Raw genomic sequence first — 9177 nt, forward strand, 5'->3', positions numbered from 1 at the left:
GCAATTATTGTCATAAGGAAAGATGGGCAAATTCTTGTAATAAGAAATAGAGGACTGTCTTTTCCCTAGAGGTTCAATCTCCGAAGAAAATGCAAAATCTAAGAAAATGGAGATTCTTAGGATAGCGAGACATGCAAAATTGACTCTTGCTTCTGCATGAATATAAAATTTAATAAGAGTTTGGAGAAAAGATTCATAATATTTCCCTTATTTTAAGCCTCAAGTGGATGCAAAGCAGAGAAACTGGTGTTTCAGAGATGTAAGGAAATTCCTTCCTGGATAAAACTGATGACAGGCAGTTTGAATTCTTGTGGATGACTAGGATTTGGCAATCACGGCTGACTAAGGAGTCAGACTAATACACGAGACACGTATCCTGTCCTTGGGATTATTCCCATGAATACATAGGATTAACTGGAAGAGCACTTTAAAATAGGATACTAAAGAGAGATTAGAAAGCCAGCATGGATTTGACTTAACTACTCAGGAATATGGGTTTATTACTCTTGCTATAATAGTGTTCTAGTATTTTTATAGCTTTAGTGCATATTTCTTACCAAGGAATATATAAATATTTTCCTCTCAAGTGGTGTATAACATGATTCTGTTATGATTGAAATAGCTGATTTTATCTACTCTCAGCTTTGAAAAAGGAAGAGATTAGGGGAAGAAGGAATAAACAAGCAAAGATGTGGTAGACGAGGTGAACTTAATGAGATCTGACAGCTTACCTTTGGATGCTGAAGTTGTCTGAGATCTTTAAATGGATGATTTCGCTGTTGTGAGCAAGAAAAGTGTAAGAAAAAAATACTAAAGGGATAAAAAGTAAGGGAAAGGAGGCATTTTGTTTAATGCCAAGAGAGCAGCTTTTGGAGCCAGACAAATTGGTCCAGATGGCAACGTTAGTTATAATTGACTTTGTGACCTTGGACAAGTCATGTAAATTCTCAGGGTCTCTAGTTTCTCATTGGTAATAATATCTACCTGTTAGCTTCCTGGAAGTATTAAAGGGAATGTGGGTGAAACTCCCAGGACAAATTCCAGGCACTTCTTGATAGTAGTTGCTGGTGTTTGAGAAATAAAAAAGAAAATGCTTAGTTACAACAGGTATGTTGTAGTATTTATCTCAGTGGAAATCTAAATGATGTTATCCAAGTTTATAGATCCAAATAAACATCTTAAACATATTTTTAATGTAGTTTTTACTAAAAATGCTACCAGATACAGAACTGATAACTTTATATTAAAAAAAAAAAAGATATACTAATATTGACAGAGTAGAAGATTTCCCTCACTGTAAAGGTAATGAATGTATAAAGCAGTCCTTTATAACTGAATAATTTTTTAAACTGATTCCTTTATATGCCAAGAAAAGAGCTGGCCTATAGAGCAGAGCCGAAGCCTTTCAATCAGAATCAGGAGATAATCTTAGTTTATTTTAGGACCTTATTGGCCTTGATTCTTATTGAAAGCAGGAAAGGTCAATGTCAAACCCTCCCCAAGAGTATTTACTTCATATCTTAGTGGGAGGCCACTTAAAAGTTAACATAATTTAAAAATGTGTATGTAATAAAATCTGAGCATTGCGGCCTACTTGCCTTTTGTTTGCTTACAATCAGAACTAAGAGGATGAATAATCTCGTGCCAAATATTCTCTGTCAAAATTCTAAATTGTAGGTATCTTCATACAGTAAATTAAAATGAAGTCACTGGAGAGCCTGGGTGATTGTCTTCTTCAGCCTCTTCTCTCCTCAGAATGCCACAAGTGTACTGTAATTAAGCTATGAAATAAATTCTTGTTGACTTGAATAGAAATTGAACATTTTTTACTTTCTTTGAAAACCAAAAATCTATCATTCATTCCAACTGGTTCTCTCTCATTTGATCTATTTCAAAGTCCAGAGATGGGCTCATATAGCTGGCAGTGAGTCTGAGTTCTGATTTTACAGATGATGAAGCTGAGACATGGAGAATTGGCACTTTTCTACCACAAATCCTACACAAGTTAAGGGCTTGAGGTGGGGGACCTAAGCCTCCTGGCTCTCTCTCTAGTGGGTTTCCTACATGTGGCTTCTTTAAACTCAGTGAATGCCCTGTAGTAATTAGAATTGATCCAAGCACATCAGCCCAGAGTGGGCTGACCCATGCTGCAATATTAATAAAAGACTACAGTCCTCTCCATGAAAGAGTCTTTGTCACCATTTAGTGCATTTACCACTGGCCAGTGTTCATGTTTAGCAGATATCTGAAGCAGGTCCAAACATTTCAACTTGGAAACACCCACTGGTGCGCTCAAATCGATCTTTGAATATAGTCATCTCTGATGGCATGCATTACTGTACACAGGAGCTCCTTTAGGTGTCTTCTCTGGGGTAAAGTGGAGCATGTTGTACTGCTCTAACCCTGCCTTTTCTAATCTCATTGGATGACATCACCCAATTCCCAAACTAGACACTTGGAGGCATCCCTGACTTCATTCATCACCACATCAAATCTGATCACAAATCTTTTGACCCTACTCCTGAATCTTGTCTGCAATCTACCCCCTTATTTCAATCCCCACTGCCTCCATCGTGTTTCAGTCTTTCATGTTACAAACCAACACTAAAACCAATCCAGTTGCTATCTAATTGGCTCTGAGTCCTGGTGACCTTATGTGTGTCAGAGCAGAACTATGCTCCATAGAGTTCTCAATGGCTGATTTTTTTTCAGAAGTAGATCACTCAGCCTTTCTTCTGAAGTACACAACTCTGGGTGGACTAGAACCTCCAAGTTTTGGTTAGCAGCTAAGTGCGTTAAATATTTGCACCACCCAGGAATTCCAAGATGCCATACTGTTGCTCAAAAATACAATTCTAGCCATTTATGTAACTGTTAAATAGTTTTTATTGCCCGTAGGCTACTTTGCATATATTTTCAGGCCTCCATTTTCCTCTTTATTATCAACTGGTCCATAAATACCTTTCCAGCTTTATCTCTCACCATTTCCTTAGAGCGATTGTGCTCCAGTCTTATTTGTTTATTCAATCATTCAGCAGTTAATGAACATACTCTAAATGATACTGTAGGCAAAGATATATAGACATAATCCCTGAGCTATAATATAAATGGGAACATGAAGAGTAATGAGAATTTAAGGAGTAGAACCATCTGTGGTTCCTCTCACGAGATACTGTTTCTCTGTCCCTCTCTCCCTCTCACTTCCTGTGTTTTCAGACTGCTTCCTCCACCGTAGACATCTCTGCCTCCTCCCCCTTACTCCAGGCCTCCCTCGACACCTCTAGTTCCACCTGAGGAACTCTTGAGTCTCAGTTCATACAACACAAGGAAAAAAACAAAAAACCTGTTGCTGTCCAGTTGATTCTGACTCATAGAGACCCTATAGGACAGAGCAGAACTGCCACATAGGGTTTCCAAGAAGCAGCTGAGCTTTTGGTTACCAGCCAAATCCTTATCCACTGCACCATCAGGGCACCAGACTCTGCAAAACTGTGGAAATCCCTTTGTGTATCATGGAGGCTGCTTCTCTGGGCTTTCACAGCTCTGTTGCATTCCTGTTGGATAGGATAGTGATTGTCCCCTGAGGGCAGGAAACATGGCTCCTTCATCTTAGAATCTTAGGTGCATAGCATATGGTCAGGCACTGAATGTCATTGCTAGGTGCCGTCGAGTCAGTTCCAACTCACAGCGACCCCTGTGCAAAACAGAATGAAACACTGCCTGGCCCTGCGCCATCCTTACAATCATTGTTATGCTTGAGTTCATTGTTGCCGCCACTGTGTCAATCCACCTCGTTGAGGGTCTTCCTCTTTTCCACTGACCCTGTACTTTGCCAAGCATGATATCCTTCTCCAGGGACTGATCCCTCCTGACAACATGTCCAAAGTATGTAAGACGCAGCCTCGTCATCCTTGCTTCTAAGGAGCATTCTGGTTGCACTTCTTCCAAGACAGGTTTGTTCATTCTTTTGGCAGTCCATGGTATATTCAATACTCTTCACCAATACCACAATTCAAAGATGTCAATTCTTCTTCAGTCTTCCTTATTCATTGTCCAGCTTTCACAAGTATATGATGTGATTGAAAATACCATGGCTTGGGTCAGGTGCACCTTAGTCTTCAAGGTGACATCTTTGCTTTTCAACACTTTAAAGAGGTCCTTTGCAGCAGATTTGCCCAATACAATGCGTCGTTTGATTTCTTGACTGCTGCTTCCATGGCTGTTGATTGTGGATCCAAGTAAAATAAAATCCGTTTGACAACTTCAATCTTTTCTCCATTTATCATGATATTGCTTATTGGTCTAGTTGTGAGGATTTTTGTTTTCTTTATCTTGAGGTATAATCCATACTGAAGGCTGTGGTCTTTGATCTTCACTAGTAAGTGCTTCAAGTCTTTTTCACTTTCAGCAATCAAGGTTGTGTCATCTGCGTAACACAGGTTGTTAATGAGTCTTCCTCCAATCCTGATGCCCCGTTCTTCTTCATATAGTCCAGTTTCTCAGATTATTTGCTCAGCATACGGATAGAATAGGTATGGTAAAAGGATACAACCCTGATGCACACCTTTCCTGACTTTAAACCACTCAGTATCCCCTTGCTCTGTCTGAACAAATGCCTCTTGATCTATGTAAAGGTTCTTCATGAGCACAATTGAGTGTTTCGGAATTCCCATTCTTTGCAACGTTATCCATAATTTGTTATGATCCACACAGTCAAATGCCTTTTTTAAAAACATCCTTCTGGTATTCTCTGCTTTCAGCCAGGACCCATCTGACATCAGCAATGATATCCCTGGTTCCATGTCCTCTTCTGAAACCGGCCTGAATTTCTGGCAGTTCCCTGTCGATATACTGCTGCAGCCACTTTTGAACGATCTTCAGCAAAATTTTGCTTGCGTGTGATAGTAATGATACTGTTCTATAATTTCCACATTCGGTTGGATCACCTTTCTTGGGAATAGGCATAAATATGGATCTGTTCCAGTCAGTTGGCCAGGAAGCTGTCTTCCACATTTCTTGGCATAGACGAGTGAGCACCTCCAGCGCTGCATCCATTTGTTGAAACATTTCAATTGCTATTCCATCAATTCCTGGAGCCTTGTTTTTCACCAATGCCTTCAGTGACGCTTGGACCTCTTCCTTCAATACTATCGGTTCCTGATCATATGCCACCTCTTGAAATGGTTGAATGTCGACTAATTCTTTTTGGTGTAATGACCCTGTGTATTTCTTCCATCTTCTTTTGATGCTTCCTACGTCGTTTAATATTTTCCGCATGGAATCCTTCACTATTGCAACTTGAGGCTTGAATTTTTTCTTCAGTTCTTTCAGCTTGAGAAACGCCGAGCGTGTTCTTCCCTTTTGGTTTTCTATCTCCACCTCTTTGCACATGTCATTATAATACTTGGTCTTCTCGAGCCGCCCTTTGAAATCTTCTGTTCAGTTCTCTTATTTCATCATTTCTTCCTTTTGCTTTAGCTGCTCAGCGTTCAGTTTCAGAGTCTCCTCTGTCATCCATCTTGGTCTTTTCTTTCTCTCCTGTCTTTTCAATGACCTCTTGGTTTCTTCATGTATGATGTCCTTCCACAACTTGTCTGGTCTTCTGTCACTAGTGTTCAATGTATCAAATCTATTCTTGAGATGGTCTCTAAATTCAGGTGGGATATACTCAAGGTCATATTTTGGCTCTCGTGGACTTGCTCTGATTTTCTTCAGTTTCAGCTTGAACTTGCATATGAGCAATTGATGGTCTGTTCCACAGTGGCCTTTGCCTTGTTCTGACTGATGATATTGACCTTTTCCATTGTCTCTTTCCACAGATGTAGTCAATTTGAGTTCTGTGTGTTCCATCTGGTGAGGTCCATGGGTGTAGTTGCCGTTTATGTTGGTGAAAGAATGTATTTGCAATGAAGAAGTTGTTGGTCTTGCAAAATTCTATCATCCAATCTCTGGCATCGTTTCTATCACCAAGGCCATATTTTCCAACTACTGATCCTTCTTTATTTCCAACTTTCATATTCCAATCACGAGTAATTACCAATTCATCCTGATTGCATGTTCAATCAATTTCAGACTGCAGCGGCTGATAAAAATCTTGAATTTCTTCATCTTTGGCCTTAGTGGTTAGTACGTAAATTTGCATAATAGTCGCATTAGTTGGTCTTCCTTGTAGGCGCTGAGTAGGTACTCAATAAACGGTCACTGAATTAAAAAAAAATGTTTAGCAGTAATATCTTGAAATAAGATGCGAAAGTATAAGGTTAGCTATTGCTGGGTCCATTTCTGGAATAAGATGTCTCTCTCAGGGTAAATATCCTTCACAATGAATTACTTATATGACAGTGCAAAGATTTATAATGAAACATTTCCTAAGTATTTAAGGTTTTGTTTGACAAACCCAGATTATAGTTCTTCCTGGTTTCTTGGGTCATTTAACAACAAGTGTCATTAATTGATTTTAAACTGATTTAACAGCTGTTTCAAATCCAAGGTTAAATAAAGGGAAGGAAGATACATAGTCATTTTTCCTGCTTGTTTTGGCATGTTAAGTAAAACCAAGTAATTTTGAAATTATGCTCAGTGAATCAGTACAATACCTGTTTCAGTGCCTGGCTGAGAGTTTTATGCATGGAAATAAACAATTGTGAGCATGAGGCAGAAATCTGTTCACCTTCAGGAAAGTATCTGAAGCATATGGTAGAACAAAGGCAATTCCCTTAGCAATGCACAGCAGAGCTGAATTTTTCTCTGATTTTACAATTTAGACAGAAATTCTGATTGACAGTTAAGGCCAGGCTTTGAGGAATGACCTTTTCCTTTGTGTTTAATTTTCAGATTACATTGCTTCTTTGATTGCTTCTTTTTCCTACATGTTGATAATCAAATAGAAAACTAAAAACTCTTTCATTTTAAGGCTTCATTTAATGAAATCCCTGAAAATTTTAGTGGATGGAAATAGATGGTCACCCACAATCCTTTAACCACTACTAGCCTTCTTTTTGAGCAACTCTAAGAAAAGCTTGTGTGTCTCATATTCCTAGTAAAACACTTGAGCTTAATTTGACTTTGTGAAAGAGGTGGTTCCTCTTATTTGTCCTTTAAAATTTTTATTATAATGAACTTAAGTGATAAAAGTGTGGTGAGCTCACTAAATTACTTACACTAAATTCAGGTATGTAAAGAAAATGTGGGACCTATTTTTTGATAGCTCATTTAGTTTTCCCCATGAGCCCCCTGCTACTGATTGATAGGGGCATCTTAGTCTTGCCAATGGAAAATATCTCTGCCACTTCCGGTTTATATTTCTCCTTTTTGGTTTAAATTCAGTCTATTCAAAATTTGATCCCCTATTTAACTTGCATAAGTACCGTATTTTTACACAAATAACCGCACCTTCTATGTTTGCCAACCACACCCCCTCAAGTTATTTTTGTAAGTGCACTATGCTAATGTTTTTCACAGAAATGTGTAAAAAAAATAGGCATAGCAGCACTTACAAAAATACCTCTCTGGAGGAGGGCATGGTTGGCAAACATAGAAACTATGTGTTGTTTGCATAAAAATAAGGTAGCCTCTTCTGAGCCCTTGTGTGCAATGGGAAACCAAAAGCAGGAGCATACGTTCATCTTTCTGGTTGCCTTCTGTAACCACGTCAGTGCCAGTGCTCCATGCTAAGGTGAAAATGGTGCGTGACGAGCTCCTCCTGGGAAGCATCAGCCTTATCTGGGGCATCAAGGAAAGTCCTGCCCTGACTGACACCTTTTAGCTTCCTCATTCCTCTATGGATATTTCAAATGACTTTAATCTGAGTTGATTAAAAAGAAAGTCACTTATGTAGAAAGTTGAAAGAGAAAAGAACACACGTACATTTCAAATTATTACCCCTATAATAATAAAATACAAACTAAATACATTTTTTTTTTTTTTTTGGTAGAATCCTAAGTCTGGAACAGACTTTAGAAAGCACATCTACATTTATTCTTTAAAAAAATACATTTGAAGACTTGCCTCAGATTTTGTGAAAAATGGCTTTTTTGGATTTAGCTGTAATCTAGATCTTCCAACCTCCTTCCAAGCCCCTTTCACAAAGTCAAGTTAAGCTCAAGTGTTTTTCTAGGAACTGCTCTTTCCATGACTCGCTGTTTCCTTTTCTGTAAGTACAAATTTCTGTGTAGTTTTCTAAATAGATGCAGGTTGAACTATATGTTCAGTTAAACTATATGTTACAGACTATCTTTTTATTCACCCTTTTGTTTGAGCCAGTTAAATATGTTAGTTTTGGAGGCATCTGTGTGATAGACAGAGATTTGGCTCTGTGATTTGAATCCCGTTTCTCTTGGGAAAGATTACTAAAATCCTATGAGTTCCAGTTTTCTTTGTAAAGTGGGAGCAATAATACTTACCTTGCAGAAGTGTGAAGGTTATAGAATTGCAATGTTTATTCCCCGCACAGAGTAAATAATGCATCGTTACTGTTGTTATTTTTACTATTCAATTTTTTGTGGTTTCTGGGTGTTTTTGGACTTTTAAAGTCCAAAATTTATAGGAGGGGTGGTAAGAAAAGAAGGGAATAAAGAAAAGACACAGTGCAAGGTCTCCATATAATACTTTGGATGGCTCTTTGACTTTTATTTAGCATTTGTTGCTTGATGAGGTAATAACACCTAACTTTTTAAAAATCTAATTTGTTATGAGAAAGAATGAGATCACAAATAGAAGTACAATATAAATTAATATGTTATATTTATAATATAATTATTTCAGGAATCTTGAGGAATCTACTTTTCAAATTAAAGAAAATCTGTAAAATACTCATCAGGGAATTTGGTGAGAGATATTAATATAATATTTAATCGTTCAGAAAGTTACTTTCCTTTTTATCATCAATATTTTTGTGTGCTGGAAAGCAAAAAGGAGATCAGTGAGGTGGTTAGAGTTCCCAAAAGTGTTTTCAAGAGAATTTTGTCCAACTAGATAACACTCTGCTGACAAAACATTTCTCTCTGCTCTTTATCTTTAGGCCTCCTACAAAAAAAAGCACTCCGTAATTGCACAAATGGTATTGCTGATTCAAACTAAACTATGGGAATTCTGCTAAAAGAAATATCCAGCCCTAGGCAAATATCTTCAAAGAGCCCATTAAAGTGATAAATCAGATCATTTTTGAGTGGTAACTAT

The sequence above is a fragment of the Loxodonta africana genome, chromosome 1, assembly GCF_030014295.1.
Source record: "Loxodonta africana isolate mLoxAfr1 chromosome 1, mLoxAfr1.hap2, whole genome shotgun sequence".
NCBI classification, from domain to species: Eukaryota; Metazoa; Chordata; class Mammalia; order Proboscidea; family Elephantidae; genus Loxodonta; species Loxodonta africana.